General features: G+C 42.9%; 1 protein-coding gene across 7 annotated transcripts in view; it reads left to right on the top strand.

The window, feature by feature from the left end:
• PALM2AKAP2 (PALM2 and AKAP2 fusion) overlaps window positions 1–24,954 on the top strand; it is a 265,964-nt gene that overhangs the window by 80,572 nt on the left and 160,438 nt on the right. Inside the window, exon 1 of one of the 7 annotated variants that reach the window (XM_032097540.1) lies at window positions 5,398–5,423. The exons of the other annotated variants lie outside the window; for them this stretch is intronic. The gene's annotated coding sequence lies outside the window, so the exon portion shown is untranslated. Of the gene's footprint in view, window positions 1–5,397; window positions 5,424–24,954 lie in introns of those variants that run through there. 7 annotated transcript variants of the gene reach the window in all.

Genomic DNA, 24,954 nt, shown 5'->3' with positions numbered 1-24,954 from the left:
TTGAAAAAAGACTTTCATAGGAAAAGCAAATGTCATTCTTAACTTTACCAAGGGGGCAGGGAAAAGAGGAGTTAGGGGATACCAACCTTATTTCATTCCTTAGAGGAGTACATGGGGTTGTCTAGGGGAACGCATAGTGACTATATATAAACAGCTTGAATTGATCAAATAAGGCCTGCCAGGATACCCAGCTTCTTTGACAGGCACCTAGCAAACCATGTCAATTGCGGATGCCGTTTACCTTAACAGTAAGGAGACTCTGATACTTTTATAATCCAGTAGTAGAAATATGATTTGGACAAAACTTGTTTAAGACACATGCAATATTGGTAAGAAACAGTTCAGACAAAATTGAAGGGAAAAGTTTTGATGGACTCTAGGCTGGTTCATATACCATTTCATCTTCTCATAACACTCAGGCGATGAGAAGGTTTGTGAGTAGATGCCCTGTTTATTAAACTTGAAGACAGCATCAAACCTGGGGGCACATGGTGAAGAACAGCATGGTAATTGCAAATCAGAGGTGATCTTGAAAATGCAATAGAAGGAAAATGTAAAGTTTTACCTTTGGGCAGGCATAGCCAACCATGGAGACAGGGTGGGCTATGGCAGTCCGCCCAGTTCTCTCAAAAACACGTGGGAATTAGGTTGAATAAGAAGCTGGACATGAGTCAAGGATTTTGTGCTGAAAAGACACTTTGGTATGTAGGTAATGAAACATAAAAGAGTACTCTGCTGATCATTAGTAAGGTCTCGCTTGGATTAATATGCAGTTGAAAGTACAATTGCACTGGGAGTACGGTTCAGACTACCAGAAAATCAGGAGGAGAAGATGGAAGTGGTTGAGGGCATGGTCTACAAGGAAAGAGTGCTCAGTCTAATGCAGAGAGTAGGTCTTCAAACACTTCATCAGCCGTTGCAATGGAGCAGAATAAGGGGTTCTTTGTGTTCACGGTAGAAGGGACAACAACGACTGAAATTAAGTATTGGCAATGGAAATTCATTAGGGAAATCTTTCTAGTGATCAGGACAGTGAAACACTGGAGAGGCCATGGAGGGTCCCTCATTTCAAGTATGTGAGATGAGGTCAGAGACAGTCACCAGGAGCAATGCTGGTTCAGCCAACACAATCTGTAACCAAGGACCTGCCTGGACCCCTTCTCCTGGGCCACTGGGGTTCAGCACCTGCTCCCAGCCAGTCATAGACTTTTCTCCCTCTTTCTGATAACAAAGACCCATAACTTGCAAAAGAAAACTATTTTAGGGAAAGGAAGTTGAACAGGGACATGATAATATCTTTGACTAGTTTGAAAGTAGCTATAAAGATGACGGAAATAAATTCCAAACACAAGAGAAGTGAGATTAAAATGCCAGAAGACCAGACCTTTAAGAAGATAATCAAGTGTTTTTCCTGCAGACCTTATTCAAGAGTGAGCATGTTGAAGCACTGGAGTAGATTGTCAATTGCCACAGGGGATCTCTGTTCCTGGACAATTTCAGGATGAAGCTTGACCAGTTTGTTGAGATACTTGATGTAAGAGGGAGAGCTGCACTGTTTTCTGTTTCTCTAATCCTCTTGGAGAAGAGAAGTGCCAGGTATATATGGAAATGAAACAGAGAAGTGAAATCAGGAACTGCTTTTCACTAGAGAAAATGACAGATTGTAAAACCAAAACCAGGACATTCAAAATGTGGGTATAGGGGAACCCCAATTTTTTTGCATTATGATCAGTCATCTTGTTGCACTTGTAAACTCGTACAGTGGTGTATTTTGGAAAATACAAGGTAGAGTCTCCAGGGATTAACAGACTAAATTAGTGCTTGGGACAGGCTGTTGGCTCTTACAGTGTAGAACAAAGCCAGCTTCCTGCATTTTAGGTAAGGAAGAAACTTTCCTATATGTAAGCCAACACTGAATTTTTGGTCTGTTTCCATGAAATATCTAGAAACAGCTAATGCCAGGCACAGAACTGGATGGACTACCAGTGCAAAGCAGCCAGACAGCTCCCAGTACAGCTGCTTGAAATGATGGTGGAGTTTTCTTTCCACTCCCCCTCTTCTCACTAGCTAGCAAAATATTTCTGTGTTGGAGTTACTTGTTTCAGAGCTCTTATTTGAAGGCATAAATGTATCTTCTGGTTTGTATTCAGAGTTTCAGTTTTGCTCTCCAAATAATTTTACTTGTTTCACTAGTCTGAAATAGACTCTGGATTTTCATGCTTTGTCATTAGAGTTAGAATAGACATCTGTGAAGAGAAAGAGAAGGCATAAATTTTAGACTCTGTGCATCTTAGAGAAAAAGATTATGAGAAGCTGAAGCTATAAAAGAACCTGTAGCATAAAGTGATGACTTGAATGGCTCATAACTAGAAACTTCTATCTTAGACAAAATTCTGAGACTTTGAAACTTCAACACCGCCTCAAATACAGAGAAAAAAAATAAGTTTTTCAAAATTATTGTGAAATAGAGGAATTAATATTATTTGTCTGACCTCCTGGAAACATTTATTTTGATAAGACTAAAACATTCTCAACACAGACACTGGAACACTTTTATCTGTTTTTATCTGTTAAATGGTAAAGTAAAAAGCAAATGTTTCTGCTTCATGGAAACAAAATATTGAGATAATTTCCTGTCAGATTATAATGAAATAGATAAATTCCCATAAACATTTTGCATTTAATTAAGTCAGTGTTTTCCAAAGCAGTAATAATTCTCAGGGAAATCATCAACCATATGCCATAATTTCCCAGTGCCCTTTAACCCCCCACAAATGTCAAAATGGTATGTATTTCTAAACAAAGACAGAAAAATAATCTATGGTCAGGGAAATAAAACATCATTCCCCAAGTGAAACAAAATAACTGTTCAATACTGCATACAAATGCTTCATAATTGTTTAACATTTATTTTTCACATTGCATCTGCAAGGAGAATCAAATATATATATTTTCTGTCACAGCAGTTGCTCCATACAAATGTGTCTAAAGACTATTGCAGTTCCCTTCAGTGGTTTGTTGTATCTCTTCATTTCGTATCTTCCAGATTTCTGCTAAGAATTGCCAAAAGCATTTTACAATCTCTGCTATTGATACAGCTTGCTAAACATCCAAGGCAACAGGGAATTTATTAAGCTACTTTCCTAACCTAAGATATCACTAATCTTGTCACAGACAAGCTGTTGTTCCATTCCTTCATCCTCCATCGTGCTGTCACAGCAGCCATGCCGCAGCACCCCGCTGATACCCATCCTCTACATGTGCAGCAGCAGGTGGTCCTGCCCCAGGGCCTCTCACTGCTACAGACAGGACAGCCACCTCATGGAAAAGGACCCAGGAGGTGTCAGTCCTGGAGCTGGGGGGAGTCCCACCCTCTCCCTGCTGTTGCTGGTCACCATGGCCAGGGACCATGGTGCCTCTCAGCTGATCTGTTCCATCTCCTTTTAGCAATAGTGTAGTTCTGATTGTTCCCAGCAATCATCAATTGCAGCATGGAGGTGTGGAAATGCCTTCTCTACTCCTGTTCCTTCTTGCCCTTATTCATCCTCTCACTAGGCTGCCTTCCAGTTCCCAAACATGTGTTTGGCATGCTCGACTTTGTGCCGTGATAGTGCTGTTGTCTCCAGCAGAACACAGGACCACCCAGCAGCCACTCAAGCATGGCAAGGCTTCTTCCCTCCAGAGAAGTCTTCTTCATCGGGTTGGTCTTCAGCAACGACTTCTGCTTCCTGTTCTGTCCTGTCTCAAAAGCAGAACACAGAATAGCTCTCCTGACATGTTTCATGTTAAGTATGAGGAGAATGTGTGGTGTCCCAAATGTGAAAAGAGGAGGTGCTGCTTTACAGGGTTGTGTCCCACAGTCTGCAAGCCAACAGGGAAACCAAGAATGGCAATGGGCATTTACTGTGGTGGGATTGTTCTGGCCTTCTCTAGAGGCTCCTGTCCTAAATGCTATCAGGTCACCTCTCCTTTGAGTACCACTGCCTGACTCCCTCTTACATGTCTTTGTTTATTTCTGCATAGTGGTTTTCTGCCTAAACACGTCACCCTCCATCACTGCTCATTTTAAGTTGAGAATAACAAAATCCTAGAGCATGAGGGTTTCTCAGTACAGCCCCTTCTGAGGACATGTAGACAGGGCCAGCATCAGCCCGACTGCTTCCCAATGGAAATGTAATCATAATGTCAAAATATATGCTTTTTGCATGATTTTTTAATTTTTTTGGTTTTAATACTGGAGACTAGAACCTGACTGGAGCACCAAAATAGAAATAGTTAACTAAAGTACTGGGGCTTATTTAACCAAATTTTCATGGAATAGTGTCAAGATCCCACCCCGCAGACTGGACAGCTGTTTACAACCATTAGGAATTATCCCTGGGAAGGCTCTATTTTACCACAGAAAAGTACTTTTACATCCCTCACTTCCTCAGCTAGAAAGAGGTTGTATACTGCATCTATTTTTGGATGTGGGACACACAGGTCAGCTACCGGTCAGTACGGCGTGGGAAAGGCTGCAGTGATGTTCTGAGCATCCAGACTCACCAAAAAACACTGCTGCTCCTGCCCTGAGGGAGAGTGCAGTGCCCTGCTGACATACCCGACTGCCTGGCAGCCGGCAAAGACCGCACCAGCATGGTGTGCTGCACATGGTCAAGAGGCAACGTCAGCACAGGTTTCTGCCAGGCTTAAACATATTTTAAATGCATTCCTTAATTAAAAATGTTTTTAATGAGCCAAAACAACGTGAGTAATTCACAACTAAAATTAACTGTATTAAGGTGCTTCCTTAAGCTATCCAGAATCGCACTGGGCTATATCCTCTTTTAAAAATAGTGTGACTATATTCAAGACAAAAATCTGGTGGAAATCAGGAACCAGAATATCAAGAAACATTGCACTGAAATGTGTTCAGCAGAGCTCATTTTGGCAGCCATCTAGAAATGTGTTGTATTCAATGTATCCCTTTAAATTTCTCATTAATAAACATTTCCTTCCATCCTCTGGGGAATCACCACAACCCCACAGTGCACCAGCCCTGCAGTAGGCTAGGGTTTCACATCACCACTATAACTTTCTTCTTAATGTCTATGTCTTAACACGAGCTTTATGCCTGCTGGGCATCATTTCCCCTGCTCTTGTCCCTCAGAGTCCGGGGCTGTCTCCTAGATGACTGTGACCACAGGAGAGTTAACACACAGAAGGCACAGATTGCCAGCTCATAGGCTAACTCCACATCTGGAACAGTTTCTTCCCTATTGTAACATTTACAGCTGGAAGGGTCATTGTCATACTTCAGGTTGTGTGATTAGCTTTGATGGGAGCTGTTAAAAGGCTCCTTCTTGCCATAGGATACCAATGTATGACCTGTCTAGCTTTTTTTAAACCAAGGAGATGTAGGTGAGAACTGGAAGTACAACATAGGCAAAAATTGCCATTTTCGTTGTATTTTCCATGGCATCGTGTCAGAAGTCATCCCAGGTGAGGTTATCCTGATGCCACACTCAGAGGAAATGTTCTAGTTTTGTAACTTGCAGAAGTCACAAGGATGATCTGCTAGCTGGATAGCAAAGAAAGATCTACTGACTTTGTCACGCATATTCACCTGCATTGCAGGGTGAGGGCGTAGTGTCTTCTCTTAATTTGATAGCTGACATCTCACTAAGATTACAGAAGATGCCATTAGATTATCAAGTAATTTATATTTTCATATTTCCAAAGTATTCACAAAGAGGTGCTTCAGAGAAAGAAGTTCAGTGGATGTAACCAATGGAAAGTGAAACCACGGGCTTTCTCTTTTTGCCATATTTTAAAGGAAAATGTCTTCTTTGCCAGGCAAAAGCTGATGTATGCATGGACTGCAGGAGAAAACTTTGAATAGATTAATTTTTTTAATACTGCAAATATACAGTCCCAAAGACCACATTTTATGCATCCTTTGTTTCTGGTGTGATAGCAAGGTGGCTTACATTTATTTATCTTACAATGAATACTAGCAAGAAAAGTATTAAGAAGGCATCTTTATCTAGAATAAAAAATAATTTTCTTAAAATTACAGTAGCAATACCAGAGAGGTCTGTATTCCTAAAATCTGCCACCAACTTTTTATTTGCATGTGTGTCCATCCACTGGTGGCTAATATTATATGTATATGATAACAGTATCCCAGAGAGTTATATTCAGTAATTGTGGCCATTCAGACTCCCAAAGAAGCAGGAAACATTTTTCTGCTTAAGGAACTGACAGATTGCCTGGAAGATTTTAAGCAATAAAACCTTCAGAGTGAAAAAAATAAAAAAGTGGAAGAGGAATAAAATTATTTTGAGAAAAAAATCTGGATTTTATTTACATGCAAATAATATTACTGTTAGATCATAGTTTTTAGTCTTTAAGCTTGGGAGAAAATATATCCATCCTCTACTGAGATAATCCAAAGACTGGCAATGCTACAAAAGATACATTCTTTTGTATACTAGAATGCAAGACTAGAAATGTTTGAATACAACATGCAGCGCTAGAAAGTTGCTTTAAAGTAACAAATACTACCATAATTACAAGGATATAACAGCGAATCTCTAAGTGAGGAAAACCTCCATAAGAAATTTCTGATGCCTTCACATGCTGCCTTAGGTTTTTGAAATATTGGTCTGATATTTTATAGAGTGACGTAGCCTTTTTGTATGAGTTGGTGTACCTGAAAATCTCACATCTGTGTAACATGCTTCCTAGACTGAGGGCGCTGTAAGGAGCAGGAAATGAGAACTTTAACTCAAGCCAAGACATTGTTTTCCACAATATGAAAATGGGTAGAGCAAAATCATCTGCTGAATTCAATGGACAGAAAAATACAGACTTTTTTCTAATGCAGAGATGTTATATTTTAACACTTAACTTTGCAGTTTCAAAATACCTTGTTTTTCTAAAAAATTACGGTCATTTTGGAAGTGAAAATGCAGGGAAGCATTACTTTAAAAGACCAGAATCTATTAAGAAAAACAAGTATTTTTAAGTGAACTTTAGCTAAAAAGCTGTATTTTGCTTCTCTCCTGAAAAACTTTCTATTTTTTTAGGCACTACCCACTAGTTTCCTCCTCCCCTCCCCTCTAGCACTGTCCGGCATCTATTCCCTAGTCTTCTGGTTTAGACCTAGATCAACACCAGCCCAGTGTTGATCCAAAAGTGGCATTTCAGAGTGGTCTGGTCTTTCTCCTGTAGGCTGAAATAATGTGTGCTGTCACATTCAGTAACATTAAACTCAACATACTGTTGTATTGTTACAGCATTTGGGAATTTTTTAAAACAAATTTCAATCTGGGGCCTAGAAAATTATTTCCGTCCTTAAAATAGCTGTGGAGAAATTAGCCCTTGAAAATAGACTCTCCTGAATATTCTGCCCAAAGCCCATCTGATCAAAGAAAAGGAAAACAAAACAAAACAAACAAACCAAACCAAACAAACAAAAAAACCCAAAAAAAAACCTAAACAAAAAAAACCAAAACAAACCAAAACAAAAAAAACCAAAAAAAAACCCCAAAAAAACCCAAACAAACCAAAAAAACCCCACAAAAAACCAGCACCACAAGAAAGACACTCAGTGCACAAAGCACTGAGCTGGGAAATAGCTAGCATCCATCTCCCATCTACAATGTCATGAAGTTGCACTCAATTAATTGTGTAGATGAAAAATAAGGAGACTTTTTATGCAAATCCAAAACTTTGTTGTTAAGGTAAACGAAATCTTACCAATCTAACAGCTGACTAGTTTCTAATATCAGCCAAATATTACAGGAGGAGAAAAAGGAACTGTATTACATTATAAGTCTGCAGAGTAATAGTTACAAGTCTTATGTCTTCGTAGTACCTGCCCCTCTTTCTGTTCTTACTCTTCCACAACCTCTTTGGATCCATCCCAGACACAGTTAAAATATATGTAAAGTCATGAGCATCTCCAACTCTTCATCAAGGTAAATATTATGCTGATTGTGAGGGTGTCTTCCCTTTTCCAGGGGGAATGTGATGTAGATATTGGTGGTTTTCTTCTCCTCAATTTGGAGTCTATTGAAGCAATTCTTATTTTCTTTCTGACACCCTTTATACCTTTGTCTTTCTTCATGGGTCTGTAATTCCATGTCAAATATGCTATATATATATTACTTTTGTTAGATAGAATCATGGAAGCACAGAATAGTTCGGGTTTAAAAGTCATCCAGTCCAAACCCCCCAGCAATAAACAGTGATGTCTTCAACTTAGGTCAGGTTGCTCAGAGCTCCATCCAACCTGGCTTTGAACACTTAGAATGATGAGGCATCCACAGATGCTCTTGGAAATCTATTCCAGTTTCTCTCTACCCACACCATAAAAAAAATTCTTCCTTATATGTATGTTAAATCTACCCTCTTTTAGTTTGCCCCCTGTCCTATGGATATGAGCCTGACTTTAAAAAAAAAGTCTGTCCCCATCTTTCTTACAAACCTCCTTTAGGAACTAGAAGGCAAGGTCTCCGTAGAGCCTTCTCTTTTCCATGCTGAACAACTTTGTCAGCTTTTCCTCATAGGACTGGTGTTCCATCCCGCTGATGATTTCTGTGGTTCTGCAGTGCACTTGCTCCAGCAGGTACACATCCTTCTGATGCTGCAGCCCACAGAGCTGGATGCAGTGCTCAGGTGGGGAGGGGCGGAGTCAGCTCCCTTGGCCTGCTGGCCATACTTCTTTTGATGCTTATTCTTTGGTCTCCTTGCTACTCCTAGGGCAGTTTTATCCTGCTCTATGTCTTTATATGATGATTGTGAATTTGCTCATTGCCCTGTCTCATCATCCCACCCCATCATCCTCCTTACAGTTCCCTGTATCCCTCTTTCTAAGCTTCAGCTGTGGCAACAAGCCTGTCTTCCTCTGCAGGGAATGACTATAGTGGGGTCATACGCATTTCCTTCTACAGAACAAACTGCTTGGCACTGCTGTCTGTAGATCGTAGCTACACCATACAATTTCATGGACGTGCAGAAGACAAAGGGGTCACTTCCAGAGGGACCATGTCAAGTCCTAAAGTCCTTGCAAAGCTATTACAAAGCTTGGAATCTGTTACTAGCAATAGTGCTACTGTATTTACTGGGCTGCGCAGCTACAAAGTTAATTATATTTTGTTTCTCCTGTCTATAGCCTACGTGGACACATACACACTTAATGAAATAGCAAATGTTTCCAGATGTGCACACTTATTTTCACTGGGACTAATAATTTCGCACTTCGAATTAATTTGGTGTCCTAAAACTTGCAGATCAAGGCTTCAGTGACAATACAGGAGAATGTGGAACAGTTTATCATTATTAGAATTACCAAGCTCCAGATTCATAGCTGTTCCAGAGACAGGCTGGTGAACATGAAGAGTTCTCCCTTGAGGAAGGTCCAGGCAGGTCAAACAATTTTTCAAGAGATGAGAAAGTGAATGCATTCAGTCAGCTGAAGACAGAAAAACTGGTGGATCATCTGCTCACCTGGCTCCCAGAATTTGATGAGATTAAACCAGTGTTTACTAGGTGAGGGTCTTCCAACCTTTTCCTTCCAGTTTTCTGAGGTACTGCTAATGCAACAGGACAAATTTGCTATAAACTCTTATGCCTAGGCTAAAAGTGGAACACCTCACTGCACAGGCAGGAATCACATGCTGGCACCTGGAATGTCAAAATACCATCCTGTACTCACATTCTCCAGCATTGTACCCCAGGTTGAACAAGCACAGTTTGTACCAGGATAGTGTAACACTGGTATGGGTTTTGGAGTCAGACGTAGGTTCAGGTATGTTCAAGGGCTCTCTGAGCAGCCACAAAAAACTATCAAAAATCCCAGGTATTTGTTGTTGCTCTCATAACCTGGCAGCCTCTGAGATGCAGAGGAGTGGATGGGCAGTGCAGCTGGTCATGTGTTCATCCCCAGGCAGCCACTCTGGTCTGCTCGGAGGCAAAGCACCGTGATAGGACTTGGTAGGTATCATGCTTTGCATTGCAGCCGTTTCCCTTCCCAGACTGCCAGTCCAGTATCACATAAAATAGGAGCGTCAGTTCTCTGAGAACTTGAAATTATTTTAGCACATCACGTACACATTTCCTTGCCTCTCAGCAGTTTTTTGTCAGGGAAGACACCACATAATACTAAGCAGCCTATAGCTCACGGTTCCTGACAAGGTTTTCTCACCAACGCAGTTGCTGCGGTGCCTGCTGGCAGAGCAGCTCCCCTTATCATCCCCAGCTGTGCAGCTGAGGACGGGATTCGGTGAAAACTTGCACACCACATTGCCCTTCCACTGCCAGTGTAGCTGGATTTCTGACTTCCCATAAAAACCCAGCATGCCACACTCCCTGGCATCAGTCATTCCCTTTCTGTTGTCACTCTCTCCTCTCCCACAAAGGTTTTTCTCCATTCACCTTGCAGTGAAGGATACTGTTGAAGTATCTGTGTGCATACCTGGCTGGTAGCTGGCTTGTGAAGTGTCCTGTGGGGGACAAGCAGGACAAAATACCATGGAAAAAGTTGAGCTGTGACAATGCCTGAGCTCGCTAGATGGCCTCATACACTGCAGAGAAGCTTTTCCTCCCGCAGTCCCCGCCTTGAACATTCTGTTTATTCATGCAGTGTTAGGGACTTTTTAATTATTATTTTCCCTTTTTTTCTTTTGCTATCTGGACCTGGATGCCTCTTCTTGATTCTTTGCTGCTGTGGTAGACCTTTTTCTGTCCCCTGGGCCATGGCAGTCAGTTTGTGGAGCAATTTCCAATTATCAAAGCAAGCCACACAGTATGCAGCAGGAATGGGAAGCAGAAAAGAAAGCTAGTATGTGACCTTCATAATAATACTATACAATAATAGTACAAGGTGGTGCAGGAGCACAAGAGTTAAGTTTAGCATTTGGTGCCTTTCTGCAGTGCTCCCTGGGTCCATGGATGTATATTTAGCTTGTCTGTCTGAAGGTTTGTTCTATTATACATACTAGGGGAAAAAACTCTGCTAAACAAGTATTTCCTACACTGGAGTGTGTGACTCCACACAATCTTTTTGTGGGAAGAGCATGAGGGAGATCTAAGGGGAAATGAGAAAAGAGAAAAGGCACTGGATATTCAGCAACCTGTAAGAGAATGTTGCATTTGTCCGCAGTATTCTCTCAGTCTCCCTGGCCACAGTTTTTGAGAGCACTGCTGTCAAGAAGGTGTTTACTACAGTACAGATTTCAGGGGTAGGAGTTGGAAACAGAAGGAAAAGAAGGGCTCAAACTCACAGTCAGATTACCAGAGTGCATCACCTTACCATGCTTTAGATGAGCCATGATAATGAACTACAGCCCACCAGCAGCCCTCTGCAAATGTGGAGTAAAGCACAACTTCAGCCACTTTCACTGGGATATTTAGTGACCGTATTCATCTGCTTGTTCTTGGCTGAGAGGTTGGCTGGACAAGATCCAACAGCTAGACTTATTTTTTGGGTGAAAATTATCTATCCACGGTTATCTACATCATGTGCATGGACATGATAAACTGAATATAGCTCTTCCCACCTTTTGCTGGAGTGCTGTTGGCAAAAAACATTCTCCTCCTTTGTCCTGCATCTTTTTTCTACTTAACACTGGACATTTTGACATTTGCAATTGTACTGACCTGTTCAAAAGCAGTAACACACCTCTACTTTCTTTCCCAGCAGACTGTAACACCAAGAAAACAATGGCGAGGCAGTCTGCCTGGTACCTTCAAAAACAGTTTCTACTTTCTGTCTCAATGACACCCTCCTGAGACAGTCATAGACAGAATGATGGTGAGAGCTGTGCTTGTGCTGCAGGGCCAGGCAGGAGACATCCTCTGCAACACCACTGAGCTCTTTGGGACAACCACCTCTAGGAGGGCAAGTACATGCTCCTGTCACTTTTGGGTTCAAATGTCAAGCTATCCAAAAGTAGCCTGAATCAGGCAGCTCCTGTTTCACCTTCTAAATTGGGGTTTGTGTCTTCTACACAATCCATGCAGAATTTTTGGAACTCAGCATAAAGTCATTCACTTGTTTCCCAGCAGTTGAGTTTTTTGAGGACTTCTTGGCCTCAAGACTTTGGTATTTCCCAAAGATGACATGTCACTGAAGAAGGCAGAAGCAAATAAATGCAGGAGGACTTTCTATAGGAGGATCTGTTGGTCTTGATTCTACAAGTCCCAAACACGTAGCAGGAGGCACACAGTGGGGCGATGAGCAGAGACCAGAACAGTTCTGTAGCCAGAAGGCCACAAAAACACTCAGTGTGGATTTGGATCATGGGGGAGAAGCCAGAGATGCTTAAAGGCGTCTGTTTTGGGCACAAAATGGCATCTTTACAATGGTCCTACTTACCAGTAAAAGAGCATAAGGTGGAAAATATCAGCAGTTCCACACCAATATCAGAAAATGTCTCTCTGTGACTGATCACAACAGCTGGCATGAAAACGAGGAGAGAAAAAAAAAAAGAAAAAAGTAAAGGAGGGTGGAATTAAATGGTGCCATGGACGTTTCACACCATGAATGAAGCAAAATTTGGTAGAGGAGGGCATGACCAGAAAACCCACAGCTCCTTCAGGGACTGTCATGCTGACAGGAGCTTGTACGCTGCCTCTAGGGTGTATACCAAGGGGGCTGCCAACAGCAGACCTGAGAACTGCACGCAGAGCCAGGGAGCTCAGCCACAACTGAGGCCAATTACAAATAAGGGAGAAATCATTCAGACGGTGGTGTCCATCTGGCATTTAGTGACTAACCAGCCAGCCCTTTGGCCAGTCATCTTGACAGCCTGAACTTCCTGCTGCCCTTGTCTGTTGGTAATTGTAATGCAGTCAATGGCATTCCAGAACCCAGAATGTTGTTGTTGCTCCGAGTTACTATGCCGTATTTCAAATACAGCCTTGTTAGTTTAATTTTATTTTCGGTCTGTCCATTCCAAAGCACTGGGACAATTTTCCTAATTTTGAGCTGTCACATTAATGTGATTACCCTTTAAGGCTTGAGTTAGAGATACACTTCAACATGTGCTTACATCCAAGTACTCATCTATTCAGACCACTGGAACTACATACACACCTACAGTTTGATGCCTGTCTATCCCTCTTGTTTAAATTCAAGGCTTTGAGTACTGCTCTTTCATCTATTGCCTGATCACTTCAACTATAAACATTCAGAGATGAAGTACCTTCAAACAACAAAGCTGGAAGAGTCTTTGTAACTGTACACCAATTGGCATGGATATCGCAGGAGACAAGCTTTCAAAAGTACCTGCATCCCGTTTTCAGGAGCGCCTTTTACCACTTCTAAGGTTTTTTTGTACATCTCAGATGGCGCCTACAGACATCTTCCGCAACCTGCAACTGGCCAGTAATTTCTTAAATTCTCATGTCCTGAGGTTGTGCACACTTGCCTGCATGAAGTAAACTGGAAAATGGGTCCCAGCCTCTCCACTACTACGGATATCTGTAAAGTTTTGGCCCTTGTTCTCATGTTTTAGACAAACTGAATTAAAATGATCTGTCAGTGCTGTAAACCTGAGGAGATTTTTGCAATGGTCTCACATTTATTACTACCCATTCTTACAAGAACTTACTTTATTTGAGCACCTTGTTCAAATACCAACATAAAAAATGTAGTAGGCACAGAAAGGAGACAAGGGGGTCAGTTGTACAGGTAACACTAACAATGTTCATGGTTTTGCCATAACTCAGCTGAGGTTTTCTCCAGTCCAGGATCCTTGAGAATTAGGAATACTGCAAGACTCAAAACCAGACAAAATCAGCCGTTTAGACTTCAGGAAATCCCTGCAAAACTTTAGCCTCTTTTCTCAAGTTACATAGCAGATTTTTCCAGAGATGTGACATGGACCACCTTCCCTTGCTATCCCATCCCTCAATACCACCATTCCAGGCATAAAGATGGTTTTCACAGTCAAGGCGACCCATGTGAGGGAGGTTTGTCATAGTCATGGGATGCACTGAAACCACAGAAGGTGAACTAGTTTCTCATAACCAGCTAGCCCTGGGATCGCAGCCAGGAGCCCATCAGGCTACACTTGGCTTTCTTCAGCTTGCTGCAGGAAGGGCAGTGAACCAACTGCAAAGTAATTTATTAGAAAGTAGGGGGTTACCGCACTGCTAGGTGCTTTGAGGTTCTCCTCTTGGACATTTACCCTTAGAAAGGCAGTCCTGTGCCACCTCTCTGCTATGATGAATGGTCAGCTTGAGGTCAACCATCAAAACACAGACCCTGGCATGGCTTTAGAAGTTTTCTTAAAGAGAAAGATTTGTAACTCTTTTATAACCCATCCTGTTCCACAGACACTCTACTGGCTGGCTTTTGTTCCACTGAACCAAATTGGCCCAGATATCTGCTTTATCCTGATTCTGAAGCTCTGCAGCTCTTGGGAAGTCTGGGGTCAAGAATTTCACCCCTCTGAGACCCACGCAGGCAGGAAGTCATCAGCTGACTCCTACCACAAACATGCAGCACAACGTCAAGGCAAACTTTTCAGCATTCCACAGTTAAAACTGTACTTCATTCCAAGTTTTCATGAGCCAGTAAGAGGGACTAGAAAGGCATTGTCACCTTATTAAACACGCTCTCCTTTTTTTTTATTTTCACTCCAGCTCTGTGAAGGTTCAGATAGCAATGACTCAGGTCTGGCTGATGTTAGGTAATGTGGAACAAAGGGCTGCAAAAGGGAGCCTCAGGTAATATCAAAGCAATTTTCCCCACTCATTTCTTCATTCACACAGCTGTGTAGCATTCACCACTACAGCTCAGCAATAACATCACATTTCCAGGGATCTCTCTGCAGAATTATAGATGCTGTCCAAGGACAAATTCAATCTTACAGTTTCTCCACAGCACAGAAAGTTGTCTAACACTGTATATGAAATCCAAAGATGTGCTCATGATTACCTGAGCAGCTGGGGCAATCTAGGAACTGGTTTGCTGTGATTTCTAGTTGAGACTGGAACAGCACCCAAGGGAGTGCAGCATCCAGGTCTTTTGTCCTTCACACTGCAGGTAGATGCCCGTGAGAGGTGTCTGATGAAATAAAAGATTAATCATGATATTCAGAGAATTAAAAAATGAGACACAGGCATTGTGTCTGGAAAGCCTGGATAGTTAATAGCTCCTCTGGTTCTCGATAGGGGCATGGTGGGGTTAGATGTTTGTAGGTGAAATCCTGTACCCTTGGAAAGTGAAAGCCAGGCTCTGGGTGGCAGAGATAAAACTAGAGCCATCAATGTCTAGCATATAGTCAGTATTTCCACAGGTCTCTATATAGATCCCAGGATGCTGTGGACTTGCTTCTTCCACCTACTTACCCACCTTCTCCTTCTCCAGGGGTGGTAAGCAATGTCTTGAGCTGGAATTCATTCATCATTTTATGGTATGATTTCATTCTTGTCCAGCTGAGCACAGCCAACAGGAAGAGGAACTGCACTTTGCTCACTGAGATGCAGTTACCACCCCAGGTCCACCTTCCCTGCACTTGTATGCCAGAAACTAGTGCTGAGAGTCTGTGAAAGGAATGGCACAGAGCTCTCCATGTGCCCAAGAGGACCGGAGGCCTCCCCTGCCGGTAGTAGCAGCACCACCCACCAGCCCAGCGAACACTCAAAGAAAACGACAAGAACAATAGCAGGAAATGTCTAAGGGTGGAAACAACAAACCGAACACAGCCCAGGTTTCTGGGGACTTCCTGATTGGCTTGATTTGCCTCAGCAGGAGCACTTTGGAAACCTTGGAGCTACCCCACCAGGGCAAAACCTCTCCCCAGTGAAGTCACTGTTGCAGTGGCTTTCTGTGCCATCGGGGTGTTTGCTGCCCAGCACAAATAAATAAACAAGCACAACGTAAAAGCACTAAGGTGGATCAGATGGATGAAGCAGGATCAGGACACTGCAGTCATCATGCTCAGGGTAGCAACAGCTTGGTGCATCTCTCATTGTTCCCAGTACAAAATCCGTGCATTCCCATGGGGCATGTTCCTTGCCTCGCATCAGCCTTCACCCTGGAATAATGAACTGTGAGTTCCTGTAAGTGAATGACAGCAGAGAACAGATTTGCAAAGCTCAGATCCAAGAAACTGTTTGTATCAAGAAACAAACAAAACAAGCTACAGCTCCTACTGGGTGTTCCCCTTCCTGCCCTGCAGCTCTTTTTCTGTCCCTGTTGGCAAGCAGTGCAGGGGAATGGATTTGTGAGGGTCATGTAATGTGGGGAATTTTTAAAGGGACCTAATGAAGTTCAGTGGCTGGCGCATACTGACTGTCAGCTGCACTATCTAGTTCCTTTGTCAAGGACTACTGAGGGCATTTACAGGTTCAGGCAGTCGTGACTAAAGCACAACACAAAAGGCAAGGAAAGCTTTGTTCAAAAATGTTGAAAGGAGGCAGATGGGATCCCTGTAAGTTGCAGCTTTTTATGATAGTTGTGCTTTAATAGGCAGAGAACAGCAGAATAATCCCCCCATTATAAAACTTTGATTGGGTTTTCACATTTTCAGTCTGAATTTTCTGGGGTTCATTTTCATTTTTAGTACTATTCTCAGACTAAATTCAGTCAATCACATGGTGTATCTCAGAATGCTGGATGCTGGGCAATGCTTTTTGCACCAACAAGTTGGCTTGCAAGCAGCATGTTCCTTGAAACAGCCTATTTTAAGCCACCACAACAGGAAGGAAATAGATAATCCCTTGTTTGCACCAGAGGTCTATTACAAAGTCCATGCAATTCTTAGCAGCAAATATGAGTCAATTCAAAACAAAATCATGTAAATCTTGCATGTGCAGTGAGTATAATTAATAACACCAGCTAAAACATCTACTGGGGATAAGCATGGACTGATGTGCGTTTGGGCTCTATAGGATTGGCAAAATGCATTGGATCAAGATGGGGGAACAGAGGCAAAATGATTTGCTGGCGGCTACAGCAAGGATAAAATTAGGTAGCTGCGGCCCATGATTGCTGTTTTTGTCAACACTGCTTTTCTAGTTAGTAACTGCAACATCTTTTCATTGCCATATGACAGAGCCACTTGCATGTGCTTCTATACTGCTAAAAGTTAAACATGGCAGGGGCAGGGAGGGGTTCCAAATAGCCCAAATGGGAGCTCTGCTAGGAGTGAAGTCCTGGTTCCCAGCCACTGACTCTGGATGCAGCCAGTGCTCTATCTAAACAGAAAAAAAGAGACTCAGCAGAAGTCTGAGTGGAAATAGCCTGTGTAGAAATTTAAGGAAGAAAAGAAGGAGGGAAGGGAGAGAAAGGGAAGGGGAGGCAGAAAGGGAAAGAGCCTGTACCAGGAAAGTTTGTCTTTCACTCTAGGTGTGCTCTTGAGTTCTACCAGGCGCAACTCTTGTACTGTCCCCTTTGCCCCTGCCCTTCACTGCAGCAGCCCATGGGTGGCTGAGAAGAACAGCTCTCTGCAAGAATTGCTCTGCATGACCCTCATCAGCTCCCCGGGAAGAGCAGATGGGAGCACAGAGAGCACCTCCCCAGCTCTCACAGGGAGAAAAAATAGATAGTTGAGGAAAAAGCTGCAGAGACCTGAGGTCCAGGCAGAAGACAACATTCCCTCTGCAGCCCTAGCTAATGATGTTACTTTTAAACCCAGCCTCCCATGTGTTCTGCTTTTCAATGCAGCACTGCCTGCACTCTGAGTTTGCAGAATTTTATGGCATTTCTGCTGTAGCCCCTTCAAAAGAGTGTCCCTAGGCACCACATCTATATGTCTTTTGAACTCTTCCAGGTACGATGCTTGCACCACTTCTGTGGTCAGCCTGCTACAGTGCTTGGCAACCCTTTCAGTGAAGAATTTTTCCCTAATATCCAATCCAAACATCCTCTGGCACAGCTTGAGGACATTTCCTCTTGCCTTGTCACTTGTTACCTGGGAGAAGAGACTGACCTCCCCTGTAACATCCTTTCAGGTAGCTGTACAGAGCAGTGAGATCTCCCCTGAGCCTCCTTCTGGACTTTTCCCCAGCTTTTTTGCTCTTCTCTGGACATGCTCCAGCAACTTGATGTCTTTCTTGGAGTGAGGGGCTCAAAATGCAGCACAGGACTTGAGGAGTGGTCTCACCAGTGCCAAGGACAGGGCAACAGTCATTGCCCTGGGCCTACTGGCCATGCTATTCTTGATAGAAGCCAGGATGCCATTAGCAATCTTGGCTTGTGTTCAGATGGCTGTTGACCAGCACCCCCAGTTCTTTTTCTGCAGGGCATCTTTGCCTTGCTCATGTTCTGTCCTGAGCACGCCATGAGCCTTAGCTCATTTCTCATCTGACACTGTAAGTCAGAGACAAAAGGTGTATTCCTAGTTTGTATGTGGGAATCTCTTCAGAGAAAATACTTTTACGTTTGCTTTTTTGTGTAACTTCCCTTCACTTAAAAAGATGGTGGAGATTTTCCAGGCTTCCTACCTTCCCTGTAAGTGCTTCTAGGTAACTGAATGTGCACCTCCAGTATATCGGTATGTACAGGAATTGCAGAAAAACATCCTCCTTCCTCAGCAGCTTGCAGAGCGGGTACTGCATTAGGTCACACATCCATTTTGGTAATACATCTGCGCTAACCTTGGGTAACTGCAGCAGCCAGCACTGCTGCGCAATGGAAGAATGAGCACTCAGCCGTCATCCCCCAATTGCTCTCCCCCTATTTCTTGGATCTCTCTGAAGATATAAATAATGCAATCCACTGTACAGCTGAACTGCTGGCATCTGTTGCTAAACCTAAACAAATTTCATGTGCATAGCTGAGATGAGCCAACAAGCTGTTTTTCACAGGGCTAGCCGCACCTGTGTTGCTTGTTGGGTCTCTGGGTGCATGCTACTGTGTACAGGACTTGGTGCTGGGGAAAATTGCACGTGCAACCCTCCTCAACCTGGACTACATCTTGCAACACGTGTCCTCTGACTCAAGGTCCCACCACAATCATGGCCTTTCTGGAGCCTATTGCCTGTGCTCAGAGTGCCTGACCAGTCCCCTGAAGGATGCTTCAAGGTAGGAGCAAAGCACATCGTGATGGGGGAGAGGATTTTGTGACCAAAAGCCACACCGGTATGTTTTTCCCTCATACTCTTGTGTGTCCTCAGACATCCCAGGACATCTGTCCTGGTGCTTGTCCTGCCAATTTTAGTTAAAGCCATGGGAAAGCAAGCAGGTTTCTGCAGGATTCAGTGTCTTTCCTGCGTTGTTGCTCCTTCGCCTTTCAATTGCGAAGTAGAGCACGTATCCTCTTTCAAACAGTCATTTTATCTTCCTTGCATTTCTCCTGCCATCCCAGTGAACACCAAACAATGAGCCACAGATGATGCACCTCTGTACTTGCAGTGTAAGTCCTGTGTGTTTTATGATGTGATTACCTGTCTGTCCAGACATTAAGATCTGCATGTCTGGTTCTGTGCAGGCCAAGCATTTTATGTCAGTTGTGGCTCTTACTTCATTTGCTCTCATGTTTTGGACATTGGCCCATGAATCTCCAGAGGCAGGAGGCCCAGATCTGGGAGGGAAGAAGAGAATTATAGCAGTGGTGAAGAGGAGAGAGAAAACCCAGCTTCATCAGGAAGAGCCTAAATAGCCATTTTCATCTTACCTGGCTGGGCCAAGAAACCAGAACATTTGTTCTTGTTTCTTTTAAACACGAATGCTCCAGAGGCTGGATGATTCAGAAGCCAGATGCTACCAGGGCAGGTAGCATCGAGGCGTTTGCTTGACTGATCAGGGACTTGGTCAGATCTGCCAGGTCCTGTCTGGAGCCTGGTGAGGAGCACAAACAGGAGCTTTCCAATCCAAACACTCTGTTATAAGCACATGAGAAAATAAGTAGACACTTTGCTCCTTCACCCCTTTGATCATTGGCCACTGCACTGGGTCCAGAACAGGGCTTTTTTTCCCCTCCATTCTCAAAGGAGGGTCAAGGTATGTACTCCTCTGCTCTAAGGGCAAGCATCCGAGGCATAGTGATTCACTGATTTCCAGTCAGTGATCTGCCATCTCCTGAGTCAGTGGGAAGTTTTTAAGGTCGAAATCTCACTTGGCCTGGAGACATCTCCCATTTGAAGAAGACTGGAAGAACTAGGCTTAAGAAAGGTTTATACTGTCCAGAAACAAGCATGGGCTGTAAGTGCCATGAGGGCAAAAAGTTTTGTGTTAAGGTGGTATGAGGAAATCGTACTATGCTGAGATAACATCTTAAGGAGAGAAAAAGCAGCTTATGATAAAGTGGTTTCAGTTAGAGGAAGAGTCACATCAGAGAGCTGAAGGTCCCCATATTTGGGAGATTTAATGCTGCATTAGGCAAACCACCGACAAAAGTTAATATGCAAACAGTGTTGATTAGGCAAGGAAAGGGACTCAATTGTATTACTTATTCAATTCCAGGTCAAAGAATTTCCATTCCACTGACACTAAGTCTTCTACATCCAGAGCAGGCAACATTGTAGTAGTCAAATCAAGGTAATGATTGTTGTGTTTTCCAGCTCATCTTGCTTAGCTCAAGAAGTCCTGTGGCCAGTGCTTGACTTGATTGCCTTGGTTTGTCTAAGATAGCGTGAATTAACCTCATCCTACACCAGGCAGATGCAGAAGATCATTATACTGCTCTCTCTCTCTGTCTACATATTTATGTATACTTAAATATATGTATACAAAGTATACATATTTGCTTCAGACAGCAAAATGAATTGTGAAGTTTTACTTCTCTTCCCAAGTTCCTCAGCTGGTACTAGGATGCAACTTTTTCCAGGTGGAAGGAATTGTTTCCCTTCTCATGTGTTCAGCAAGATTCATATGGATTACCTGAGCAACTCATTCAGCGTCATGCCTGGATCTCATATCCAAACGCTGGTTGGTGATAATGGATTCCCAGTTTTTCAAGTCACAGAGGTTTTGCCTTTTCAAAGATGTTCATTAAGTTTGCTGCTCTTGAATTTCAACTGCACTCTTACAGCCTGTTGGAAATCATAAGATGTGCCCTGCCAGCTTATTTCTTTGAAAGTGAGCTGTTCAAAAAAGGATGAGGACTGCAAAAAGACTAAACTAAGAGGCATTGAATTACTCAGCTCTGGAACCCCATTTCAGCCTGCAACAGACCTGAAATTAAGCAGGTTTTTTGCCATTAGAACGGTCTGTGTGTCAATACAGAGTGACAGCCACAAATGGTCCCACTGGCTTCAGCACAACTGCTGGTGTTTGCTAAGAGAACTAAGACAATGTGAAAACTAAACCAAAGATTATTGAGTGATTTCCCCCTCCCATACAGCAGACAAAGTGTACTGTTCTCAGCTGTGGCATGTAGATTTCAGGTCCAGTTTCATAGGCATGCTGGCTTACAGACAGGTTGCTGGTGCTTGGCAGTTGATACAGGTAATAGTTTGTCAAGGGCTGAGGTGCTGGACTGGGATCCAGTTATGCTTGTTTAAGAGACTTACATGTCTTTCAGGGGGACCCTTTGGCCTTGCAAGTTCATTTTCCAAGTTTTTTCTGAACCTGGGTCAGCTAACAGGTACCCTGCTGCCCCGAAAAGACATGGGAATGAGAGGCCCATGGAGCGGAGCATTTTTGCCAGTGCACTTTTGGCACTGTACTTCCAGAAGGGTGGACCCTACATGTAAAGTTTCAGCTTCTGGTTTTGTTGTGTGGTCAAAAGCTACCTTTAAAAAGGGTAAAATCCTTGAGACAGGCACAGGTTTTGTATAGAATCAGTGTCAGCCCTCGGGCAAGCCCAGTTACCCCTAAACTTGGTGTTTAATTCTCTGTTCAGTAAATAGCAAGGGGTTGTTGCAGTGGTCTGCTTGTGACTCTGCCGTTTTCATACCAGCTGTAACACCTCAGGGTATTCAGCTCTGAGAGACCTGATACTAATTACTGTCTTATTTGTGGCTTTTATATCAATTTGATTCATGGTGTCAGTCAAGCCATAGCAAAATAATCAGTTAAAGTTGAACCATCCCCCACTCTACGTATTCATCCGTCACCTTTTCCCTTCAAGTGTTTACTCTGATTAGGTCTTTCCTGTTTTTCTCTTAAATTCTGAATACTTGTATACTTTCCTTATTAGTGCTGATGAGTGTTCTTTTTTCCACTGACATGCCAGTGTGTATGCTGCGGACATAATTTTTATTACATTTCTGTTTCACTGCAAAAATTGCGTGAGTACTTCTCAGGTACAACTCAGAATGCATAGTTAGCACAGGCTAAAGAAACTGGTCCATAAACCTGCAGCTACTCTTCTTGTTTATAATGCTATTACCTTCCTACCCTGAAAAACAAAACACTGCTAAGCCAAATGTAGATATCTCTAGAAGTCATGTGTCTGCTAGAGTTAATTAGCTGGAGAGAGAAGGCTGTTTTCTTGAGGCGCAGTTCTGCTGACTTAGGATTTGTGTGTTCCTATTGCAAACCAGTGTGACTCTGCATCAGCTTCTTCATTCACTTTGTGAATGCCCTGCAGGACCATGCTCAGGGTCTCTCCTGGGCTCGAGGAAAGGCACCTAGGGCAGAACAGCCTCTGCTTTTCAGCAAAGAGGAAAATGACAGGCCAGGTTTGTGGGTTTCAACATCTTAGCATGGGAAACAGAAGAAACAGAAGAAATCCTTCACCTAGAGAAAGTGCATTCAACACCGTCAGACTGGAGCACAAAACAGAGCCCTGTATCCAAGCACAATGTTTGCTGGGTGCTGAGTGCTAAATGTAAATGCACATGTGTACATACCACAGTTCCAAGCCTTGCCTGCTGCCTCTTCACCTCTGAGATCTCCCTGCTTAACTCCCTGTTTGTCATCTAAATTACAGAATTCTCTCCTACCTGACTGCGCCTGTGGTCCATATCCCTTCATCTCTGCAGGGGAGTTCTTGTGCTGTTTCTGCCTCTGGTCTTCTCAGAAGCTGCACTGGCTGCCTTGCCCACACTCGTGTAGTGCCCTCTAAGGTCAAAATCCCACCAAACGCACAGGCCAGAATTTCTTTATCAGTCTGGTACATCTCCTTCCCCTGCAGTACTGTAAGGTTCTGGTCTGAATTTTTCAGGGCATGATAGCTACAGACTCTAAAAGAGAAGGTCCGTAAGTAGCCTTGAAATATATTTTTCCCCCCATCATTCAGGAGTTTCAAGACCCAACTGGAAGAAGCCGTGAGCATCCTAGCCTAATCATAGCTGACCCTACTTTGAGTAGGAGGTTGGGCCAGAGACCTCCCAAAGTCGTTTCCAGCCTTTATTATCCTAGAAGCCTGTAGTCTTACTAACCAAGGAATCAGGGTCCCCCAAATGACTGCAAAATGCTGTCCAAAAGACAGCAAGGAACCACAAACAGCATCCCTTCAGCTGTTTGTGTTTCCTTCCTCTTCACAGTAGGGCAACACTGTTAACATGAGGAGGAGAGTCACTCATCTTCCTAGCTTACACAGACAGCTCTTCTCAGCCCCGCCGGAAATCCTCTTACACTCTCAGATGCTTATGGCAGCCATCCATTAGAGAGAGGTGCAGGACAGACAAGAAACAAAGCAGGCTTGCCTTTCTGAGTGACAAAATTTCCCATTTGTTTCTGTGGTATTTGGGAAAATAGGACTCTAATACAATCACTGAAGCTAAACCCTTGCCCATGCCACAGCAACCCCAGACTCTCTGACCCAATTTTCTTCTTATATAAACAGTTTAGCAAATCTCAGTCATCAGGTAACTGCCCAGGCCAATGAAGCAGAAATACTAGCAGTCTATTTTATACCACTTCTGCCTCATCTGAATCTGCATTTTCTTTCTTAATTTCCTTCCGTACAACACTTCAGACATTGTAGTTGTTTATGTAACTGGCTTTATTGTTGTGGCCATCTTTCAAAGGCCAGCCCAAAATCTGCTCAGAAGCCTGCTGAGGAACAAGAGTTTCCTTGCCAGGTGCCAAATGACAATTAAGGCATATCCTTTTTAAACCGGGCTAGAAGAAAAGGACATTATTTGACATTTAACAGATTTACACAGGAAGAGTGTAAGGACTTTGTATATATTTCTACGTGTACGTGTGCACTCTGAATGGATTTATTACTGTTTAAGCCATTATAAAGCATGTTGCTCAAAACAGATGTGATACTAGTGCATTTCTTTTTTAGACCAAATTTACATGACTCTTTTTCATGTTGTTATCAAAAAACCAGGCAGTTCTCCTTACCACTGAGCAATTCTGATTATATGAAACTCACTAAAAAAATAAACCATGCAAAGCAACCTTCAGTTTGCATGATATAAATTTTTGTATTGCTGGACCATATGAAAAAAGACAGCACAAAGAAGTGGTGAGGACTCTAGGTCCAAATTTTCCAGCAAGGTCTGTGGTACCCAAGTGGTTTACTCAAGAATATATATAACAGGTCACATCGACACTCTGACCTTGAGTATTTATGTTACCTCAGCAGAGGTGCCTCAGCCCTTAGGCCTAGAGAATACAAACAAGGGCAATATAAAATTGAGCAACAATGTAAAAATTGTGGATACCAATGTCTGATATACGACCGCTGTGCTATCTAACAGATACATTCTGATGAATGACCTGTAATTTTCCTGCAATTTTTCTGCATTCTACATAGAACCTGGGAGACTCTCAGTCTACCTGTACTGATTTCAGTGAGGAAACGGCAATTTGCCTCCACAGGATGAGTTTTATGCCTTCTTATTCAGTGTCACACAGAAGATCTCTGTTCCTAACAGCTTCATCCATATTTCTAAATCCTGGTAGCTCTGTCTCCATCCTCTTCCTCTTTAGCAAGTTGTTGTCAGTATCACTTCTAAACGAAAGCAAAGAAGGGATACAGGAAAAAAAACCAAACCAAACAAACAAACTGAAAAAAAAAAAAGAGAACAAAAATCAGAACAATAAGATGTCTTGTCAAAATAGAGTAACATAATGTCTCATCTGCCCAAGCTCATTTTAATGGTGAGGGT

This window comes from Corvus moneduloides, chromosome Z (assembly GCF_009650955.1).
Source record: "Corvus moneduloides isolate bCorMon1 chromosome Z, bCorMon1.pri, whole genome shotgun sequence".
In the NCBI taxonomy this organism is placed as follows: domain Eukaryota; kingdom Metazoa; phylum Chordata; class Aves; order Passeriformes; family Corvidae; genus Corvus; species Corvus moneduloides.
This window is presented reverse-complemented; position numbering and strand designations above follow the sequence as displayed.